Genomic DNA, 9,584 nt, shown 5'->3' on the forward strand with positions numbered 1-9,584 from the left:
ATAGTTGGGATGGACTGTAGCTAGCGCATTGGTTTGATAGTGGCATAGTTGGGATGGACAGTAGCTAGCGCATTGGTTTGATAGTGGCATAGTTGGGATGGACAGTAGCTAGTGCATTGGTTTGATAGTAGTATAGTTGGGATGGACAGTAGCTAGCGCATTGGTTTGATAGTAGCATAGTTGGGATGGACAGTAGCTAGCACATTGGTTTGATAGCAGCATAGTTGGGATGGACAGTAGCTAGCGCATTGGTTTGATAGTAGCATAGTTGGGATGGACAGTAGCTAGCGCATTGGTTTGATAGTAGCATAGTTGGGATGGACAGTAGCTAGCGCATTGGTTTGATAGTAGCATAGTTGGGATGGACTGTAGCTAGCGCATTGGTTTGATAGTGGCATAGTTGGGATGGACAGTAGCTAGCGCATTGGTTTGATAGTGGCATAGTTGGGATGGACAGTAGCTAGTGCATTGGTTTGATAGTAGCATAGTTGGGATGGACAGTAGCTAGCGCATTGGTTTGATAGTAGCATAGTTGGGATGGACAGTAGCTAGCACATTTGTTTGATAGCAGCATAGTTGGGATGGACAGTAGCTAGCGCATTGGTTTGATAGTTGCATAGTTGGGATGGACAGTAGCTAGCACATTGGTTTGATAGCAGCATAGTTGGGATGGACAGTAGCTAGCACATTGGTTTGATGGATGGACAGTAGCTAGCGCATTGGTTTGATAGTAGCATAGTTGGGATGGACAGTAGCTAGCGCATTGGTTTGATAGTAGCATAGTTGGGATGGACAGTAGCTAGCGCATTGGTTTGATAGTGGCATAGTTGGGATGGACAGTAGCTAGCACATTGGTTTGATAGTGGCATAGTTGGGATGGACAGTAGCTAGTGCATTGGTTTGATAGTAGCATAGTTGGGATGGACAGTAGCTAGCGCATTGGTTTGATAGTAGCCTAGTTGGGATGGACAGTAGCTAGCGCATTGGTTTGATAGCAGCATAGTTGGGATGGACAGTAGCTAGCACATTGGTTTGATAGCAGCATAGTTGGGATGGACAGTAGCTAGCACATTGGTTTGATAGTAGCATAGTTGGGATGGACAGTAGCTAGCGCATTGGTTTGATAGTAGCATAGTTGGGATGGACAGTAGCTAGCGCATTGGTTTGATAGTAGCATAGTTGGGATGGACAGTAGCTAGCGCATTGGTTTGATAGTAGCATAGTTGGGATGGACTGTAGCTAGCGCATTGGTTTGATAGTGGCATAGTTGGGATGGACAGTAGCTAGCGCATTGGTTTGATAGTGGCATAGTTGGGATGGACAGTAGCTAGTGCATTGGTTTGATAGTAGTATAGTTGGGATGGACAGTAGCTAGCGCAATGGTTTGATAGTAGCATAGTTGGGATGGACAGTAGCTAGCACATTGGTTTGATAGCAGCATAGTTGGGATGGACAGTAGCTAGCGCATTGGTTTGATAGTAGCATAGTTGGGATGGACAGTAGCTAGCGCATTGGTTTGATAGTAGCATAGTTGGGATGGACAGTAGCTAGCGCATTGGTTTGATAGTAGCATAGTTGGGATGGACAGTAGCTAGCGCATTGGTTTGATAGTAGCATAGTTGGGATGGACAGTAGCTAGCGCATTGGTTTGACAGTAGCATAGTTGGGATGGACAGTAGCTAGCACATTGGTTTGACAGTGGCATAGTTGGGTTAGACAGTAGCTAGTGCATTGGTTTGATAGTGGCATAGTTGGGATGGACAGTAGCTAGCACATTGGTTTGATAGCAGCATAGTTGGGATGGACAATAGCTAGCACATTGGTTTGATGGATGGACAGTAGCTAGCGCATTGGTTTGATAGTAGCATAGTTGGGATGGACAGTAGCTAGCGCATTGGTTTGATAGTAGCATAGTTGGGATGGACAGTAGCTAGCGCATTGGTTTGATAGTGGCATAGTTGGGATGGACAGTAGCTAGCGCATTGGTTTGATAGTGGCATAGTTGGGATGGACAGTAGCTAGTGCATTGGTTTGATAGTAGCATAGTTGGGATGGACAGTAGCTAGCGCATTGGTTTGATAGTAGCCTAGTTTGGATGGACAGTAGCTAGCGCATTGGTTTGATAGCTGCATAGTTGGGATGGACAGTAGCTAGCACATTGGTTTGATAGCAGCATAGTTGGGATGGACAGTAGCTAGCACATTGGTTTGATAGTAGCATAGTTGGGATGGACAGTAGCTAGCGCATTGGTTTGATAGTAGCATAGTTGGGATGGACAGTAGCTAGCGCATTGGTTTGATAGTAGCATAGTTGGCATGGACAGTAGCTAGCGCATTGGTTTGATAGTGGCATAGTTGGGATGGACAGTAGCTAGCGCATTGGTTTGATAGCGGCATAGTTGGGATGGACAGTAGCTAGTGCATTGGTTTGATAGTAGCATAGTTGGGATGGACAGTAGCTAGCGCATTTGTTTGATAGTAGCATAGTTGGGATGGACAGTAGCTAGCACATTGGTTTGATAGCAGCATAGTTGGGATGGACAGTAGCTAGCGCATTGGTTTGATAGTAGCATAGTTGGGATGGACAGTAGCTAGCGCATTGGTTTGATAGTAGCATAGTTGGGATGGACAGTAGCTAGCGCATTGGTTTGATAGTAGCATAGTTGGGATGGACAGTAGCTAGCGCATTGGTTTGATAGTAGCATAGTTGGGATGGACAGTAGCTAGCGCATTGGTTTGATAGTAGCATAGTTGGGATGGACAGTAGCTAGCGCATTGGTTTGACAGTAGCATAGTTGGGATGGACAGTAGCTAGCGCATTGGTTTGACAGTGGCATAGTTGGGTTAGACAGTAGCTAGTGCATTGGTTTGATAGTGGCATAGTTGGGATGGACAGTAGCTAGCACATTGGTTTGATAGCAGCATAGTTGGGATGGACAGTAGCTAGCACATTGGTTTGATGGATGGACAGTAGCTAGCGCATTGGTTTGATAGTAGCATAGTTGGGATGGACAGTAGCTAGCGCATTGGTTTGATAGTAGCATAGTTGGGATGGACAGTAGCTAGCGCATTGGTTTGATAGTGGCATAGTTGGGATGGACAGTAGCTAGCGCATTGGTTTGATAGTGGCATAGTTGGGATGGACAGTAGCTAGTGCATTGGTTTGATAGTAGCATAGTTGGGATGGACAGTAGCTAGCGCATTGGTTTGATAGTAGCCTAGTTGGGATGGACAGTAGCTAGCGCATTGGTTTGATAGCTGCATAGTTGGGATGGACAGTAGCTAGCACATTGGTTTGATAGCAGCATAGTTGGGATGGACAGTAGCTAGCACATTGGTTTGATAGTAGCATAGTTGGGATGGACAGTAGCTAGCGCATTGGTTTGATAGTAGCATAGTTGGGATGGACAGTAGCTAGCGCATTGGTTTGATAGTAGCATAGTTGGCATGGACAGTAGCTAGCGCATTGGTTTGATAGTGGCATAGTTGGGATGGACAGTAGCTAGCGCATTGGTTTGATAGCGGCATAGTTGGGATGGACAGTAGCTAGCGCATTGGTTTGACAGTAGCATAGTTGGGATGGACAGTAGCTAGCGCATTGGTTTGACAGTAGCATAGTTGGGATGGACAGTAGCTAGCACATTGGTTTGACAGTGGCATAGTTGGGATAGACAGTAGCTAGTGCATTGGTTTGATAGTGGCATAGTTGGGATGGACAGTAGCTAGCACATTGGTTTGATAGCAGCATAGTTGGGATGGACAGTAGCTAGCGCATTGGTTTGACAGTAGCATAGTTGGGATGGACAGTAGCTAGCGCATTGGTTTGATAGTAGCATAGTTGGGATGGACTGTAGCTAGCGCATTGGTTTGATAGTAGCATAGTTGGAATGGACAGTAGCTAGCGCATTGGTTTGATAGTAGCATAGTTGGGATGGACTGTAGCTAGCGCATTGGTTTGATAGTAGCATAGTTGCAATGGACAGTAGCTAGCGCATTAGTTTGACAGTAGCATAGTTGGGATGGACAGTAGCTAGCGCATTGGTTTGACAGTAGCATAGTTGGGATGGACAGTAGCTAGCGCATTGGTTTGATAGTGGCATAGTTGGGATGGACAGTAGCTAGCGCATTGGTTTGATAGTAGCATAGTTGGGATGGACTGTAGCTAGCGCATTGGTTTGATAGTAGCATAGTTGGAATGGACAGTAGCTAGCGCATTGGTTTGATAGTAGCATAGTTGGGATGGACTGTAGCTAGCGCATTGGTTTGATAGTAGCATAGTTGCAATGGACAGTAGCTAGCGCATTGGTTTGACAGTAGCATAGTTGGGATGGACAGTAGCTAGTGCATTGGTTTGACAGTAGCATAGTTGGGATGGACAGTAGCTAGCGCATTGGTTTGATAGTGGCATAGTTGGGATAGACAGTAGCTAGCCCATTGGTTTGATAGTGGCATAGTTGGGATGGACAGTAGCTAGCGCATTGGTTTGATAGCATAGTTGGGATGGTAAGTAGCTAGCACATTGGTTTGATAGCAGCATAGTTGGGATGGACAGTAGATAGCACATTGGTTTGATAGCAGCATAGTTGGGATGGACAGTAGCTAGCACATTGGTTTGATAGTAGCATAGTTGGGATGGACAGTAGCTAGCACATTGGTTTGATAGAAGCATAGTTGGGATGGACAGTAGCTAGCGCATTGGTTTGATAGTAGCATAGTTGGGATGGACAGTAGCTAGCGCATTGGTTTGATAGTAGCATAGTTGGGATGGACTATAGCTAGCGCATTGGTTTGATAGTAGCATAGTTGGTATGGACAGTAGCTAGCGCATTGGTTTGACAGTAGCATAGTTGGGATGGACAGTATCTAGCGCATTGGTTTGACAGTAGCATAGTTGGGATGGACAGTATCTAGCGCATTGGTTTGACAGTGGCATAGTTGGGAAAGAGAGTAGCTAGCGCATTGGTTTGATAGTGGCATAGTTGGGATGGACAGTAGCTAGCACATTGGTTTGATAGCAGCATAGTTGGGATGGACAGTAGCTAGCACATTGGTTTGATAGTAGCATAGTTGGGATGGACAGTAGATAGCGCATTGGTTTGACAGTGGCATAGTTGGGATAGACAGTAGCTAGCGCATTGGTTTGATAGTGGCATAGTTGGGATGGACAGTAGCTAGCACATTGGTTTGATAGCAGCATAGTTGGGATGGACAGTAGCTAGCACATTGGTTTGATGGATGGACAGTAGCTAGCGCATTGGTTTGATAGTAGCATAGTTGGGATGGACAGTAGCTAGCGCATTGGTTTGATAGTAGCATAGTTGGGATGGACAGTAGCTAGCGCATTGGTTTGATAGTAGCATAGTTGGGATGGACAGTAGCTAGCGCATTGGTTTGATAGTAGCATAGTTGGGATGGACAGTAGCTAGCACATTGGTTTGATGGATGGACAGTAGCTAGCACATTGGTTTGATAGCAGCATAGTTGGGATGGACAGTAGCTAGCACATTGGTTTGATAGTAGCATAGTTGGGATGGACAGTAGCTAGCACATTGGTTTGATAGTAGCATAGTTGGGATGGACAGTAGCTAGCGCATTGGTTTGATAGTGGCATAGTTGGGATGGACAGTAGCTAGCGCATTGGTTTGATAGTGGCATAGTTGGGATGGACAGTAGCTAGTGCATTGGTTTGATAGTAGCATAGTTGGGATGGACAGTAGCTAGCGCATTGGTTTGATAGTAGCCTAGTTGGGATGGACAGTAGCTAGCGCATTGGTTTGATAGTAGCATAGTTGGGATGGACAGTAGCTAGCGCATTGGTTTGATAGTAGCATAGTTGGGATGGACAGTAGCTAGCGCATTGGTTTGATAGTAGCATAGTTGGGATGGACAGTAGCTAGCGCATTGGTTTGATAGTAGCATAGTTGGGATGGACAGTAGCTAGCACATTGGTTTGATGGATGGACAGTAGCTAGCACATTGGTTTGATAGCAGCATAGTTGGGATGGACAGTAGCTAGCACATTGGTTTGATAGTAGCATAGTTGGGATGGACAGTAGCTAGCACATTGGTTTGATAGTAGCATAGTTGGGATGGACAGTAGCTAGCGCATTGGTTTGATAGTGGCATAGTTGGGATGGACAGTAGCTAGCGCATTGGTTTGATAGTGGCATAGTTGGGATGGACAGTAGCTAGTGCATTGGTTTGATAGTAGCATAGTTGGGATGGACAGTAGCTAGCGCATTGGTTTGATAGTAGCCTAGTTGGGATGGACAGTAGCTAGCGCATTGGTTTGATAGTAGCATAGTTGGGATGGACAGTAGCTAGCGCATTGGTTTGACAGTAGCATAGTTGGGATGGACAGTAGCAAGCGCATTGGTTTGATAGTGGCATAGTTGGGATGGACAGTAGCTAGTGCATTGGTTTGATAGTAGCATAGTTGGGATGGACAGTAGCTAGCGCATTGGTTTGATGGATGGACAGTAGCTAGCGCATTGGTTTGATAGTAGCATAGTTGGGATGGACAGTAGCTAGCGCATTGGTTTGATAGTAGCATAGTTGGGATGGACAGTAGCTAGCGCATTGGTTTGATAGTAGCATAGTTGGGATGGACAGTAGCTAGCGCATTGGTTTGATAGTAGCATAGTTGGGATGGACAGTAGCTAGCGCATTGGTTTGACAGTAGCATAGTTGGGATGGACAGTAGCTAGCGCATTGGTTTGACAGTAGCATAGTTGGGATGGACAGTAGCTAGCACATTGGTTTGACAGTGGCATAGTTGGGTTAGACAGTAGCTAGTGCATTGGTTTGATAGTGGCATAGTTGGGATGGACAGTAGCTAGCACATTGGTTTGATAGCAGCATAGTTGGGATGGACAGTAGCTAGCACATTGGTTTGATGGATGGACAGTAGCTAGCGCATTGGTTTGATAGTAGCATAGTTGGGATGGACAGTAGCTAGCGCATTGGTTTGATAGTAGCATAGTTGGGATGGACAGTAGCTAGCGCATTGGTTTGATAGTGGCATAGTTGGGATGGACAGTAGCTAGCGCATTGGTTTGATAGTGGCATAGTTGGGATGGACAGTAGCTAGTGCATTGGTTTGATAGTAGCATAGTTGGGATGGACAGTAGCTAGCGCATTGGTTTGATAGTAGCCTAGTTGGGATGGACAGTAGCTAGCGCATTGGTTTGATAGTAGCATAGTTGGGATGGACAGTAGCTAGCGCATTGGTTTGATAGTAGCATAGTTGGGATGGACAGTAGCTAGCGCATTGGTTTGATAGTAGCCTAGTTGGGATGGACAGTAGCTAGCGCATTGGTTTGATAGTAGCATAGTTGGGATGGACAGTAGCTAGCGCATTGGTTTGACAGTAGCATAGTTGGGATGGACAGTAGCAAGCGCATTGGTTTGATAGTAGCATAGTTGGGATGGACAGTAGCTAGCACATTGGTTTGATAGCAGCATAGTTGGGATGGACAGTAGCTAGCACATTGGTTTGATGGATGGACAGTAGCTAGCGCATTGGTTTGATAGTAGCATAGTTGGGATGGACAGTAGCTAGCGCATTGGTTTGATAGTAGCATAGTTGGGATGGACAGTAGCTAGCGCATTGGTTTGATAGTGGCATAGTTGGGATGGACAGTAGCTAGCACATTGGTTTGATAGTGGCATAGTTGGGATGGACAGTAGCTAGTGCATTGGTTTGATAGTAGCATAGTTGGGATGGACAGTAGCTAGCGCATTGGTTTGATAGTAGCCTAGTTGGGATGGACAGTAGCTAGCGCATTGGTTTGATAGCAGCATAGTTGGGATGGACAGTAGCTAGCACATTGGTTTGATAGCAGCATAGTTGGGATGGACAGTAGCTAGCACATTGGTTTGATAGTAGCATAGTTGGGATGGACAGTAGCTAGCGCATTGGTTTGATAGTAGCATAGTTGGGATGGACAGTAGCTAGCGCATTGGTTTGATAGTAGCATAGTTGGGATGGACAGTAGCTAGCGCATTGGTTTGATAGTAGCATAGTTGGGATGGACTGTAGCTAGCGCATTGGTTTGATAGTGGCATAGTTGGGATGGACAGTAGCTAGCGCATTGGTTTGATAGTGGCATAGTTGGGATGGACAGTAGCTAGTGCATTGGTTTGATAGTAGTATAGTTGGGATGGACAGTAGCTAGCGCAATGGTTTGATAGTAGCATAGTTGGGATGGACAGTAGCTAGCACATTGGTTTGATAGCAGCATAGTTGGGATGGACAGTAGCTAGCGCATTGGTTTGATAGTAGCATAGTTGGGATGGACAGTAGCTAGCGCATTGGTTTGATAGTAGCATAGTTGGGATGGACAGTAGCTAGCGCATTGGTTTGATAGTAGCATAGTTGGGATGGACAGTAGCTAGCGCATTGGTTTGATAGTAGCATAGTTGGGATGGACAGTAGCTAGCGCATTGGTTTGACAGTAGCATAGTTGGGATGGACAGTAGCTAGCACATTGGTTTGACAGTGGCATAGTTGGGTTAGACAGTAGCTAGTGCATTGGTTTGATAGTGGCATAGTTGGGATGGACAGTAGCTAGCACATTGGTTTGATAGCAGCATAGTTGGGATGGACAGTAGCTAGCACATTGGTTTGATGGATGGACAGTAGCTAGCGCATTGGTTTGATAGTAGCATAGTTGGGATGGACAGTAGCTAGCGCATTGGTTTGATAGTAGCATAGTTGGGATGGACAGTAGCTAGCGCATTGGTTTGATAGTGGCATAGTTGGGATGGACAGTAGCTAGCGCATTGGTTTGATAGTGGCATAGTTGGGATGGACAGTAGCTAGTGCATTGGTTTGATAGTAGCATAGTTGGGATGGACAGTAGCTAGCGCATTGGTTTGATAGTAGCCTAGTTTGGATGGACAGTAGCTAGCGCATTGGTTTGATAGCTGCATAGTTGGGATGGACAGTAGCTAGCACATTGGTTTGATAGCAGCATAGTTGGGATGGACAGTAGCTAGCACATTGGTTTGATAGTAGCATAGTTGGGATGGACAGTAGCTAGCGCATTGGTTTGATAGTAGCATAGTTGGGATGGACAGTAGCTAGCGCATTGGTTTGATAGTAGCATAGTTGGCATGGACAGTAGCTAGCGCATTGGTTTGAAAGTGGCATAGTTGGGATGGACAGTAGCTAGCGCATTGGTTTGATAGCGGCATAGTTGGGATGGACAGTAGCTAGTGCATTGGTTTGATAGTAGCATAGTTGGGATGGACAGTAGCTAGCGCATTTGTTTGATAGTAGCATAGTTGGGATGGACAGTAGCTAGCACATTGGTTTGATAGCAGCATAGTTGGGATGGACAGTAGCTAGCGCATTGGTTTGATAGTAGCATAGTTGGGATGGACAGTAGCTAGCGCATTGGTTTGATAGTAGCATAGTTGGGATGGACAGTAGCTAGCGCATTGGTTTGATAGTAGCATAGTTGGGATGGACAGTAGCTAGCGCATTGGTTTGATAGTAGCATAGTTGGGATGGACAGTAGCTAGCGCATTGGTTTGACAGTAGCAGAGTTGGGATGGACAGTAGCTAGCGCATTGGTTTGA

Source organism: Borostomias antarcticus (assembly GCF_949987555.1).
Source record: "Borostomias antarcticus genome assembly, contig: scaffold_43, whole genome shotgun sequence".
Lineage (NCBI taxonomy): Eukaryota > Metazoa > Chordata > Actinopteri > Stomiiformes > Stomiidae > Borostomias > Borostomias antarcticus.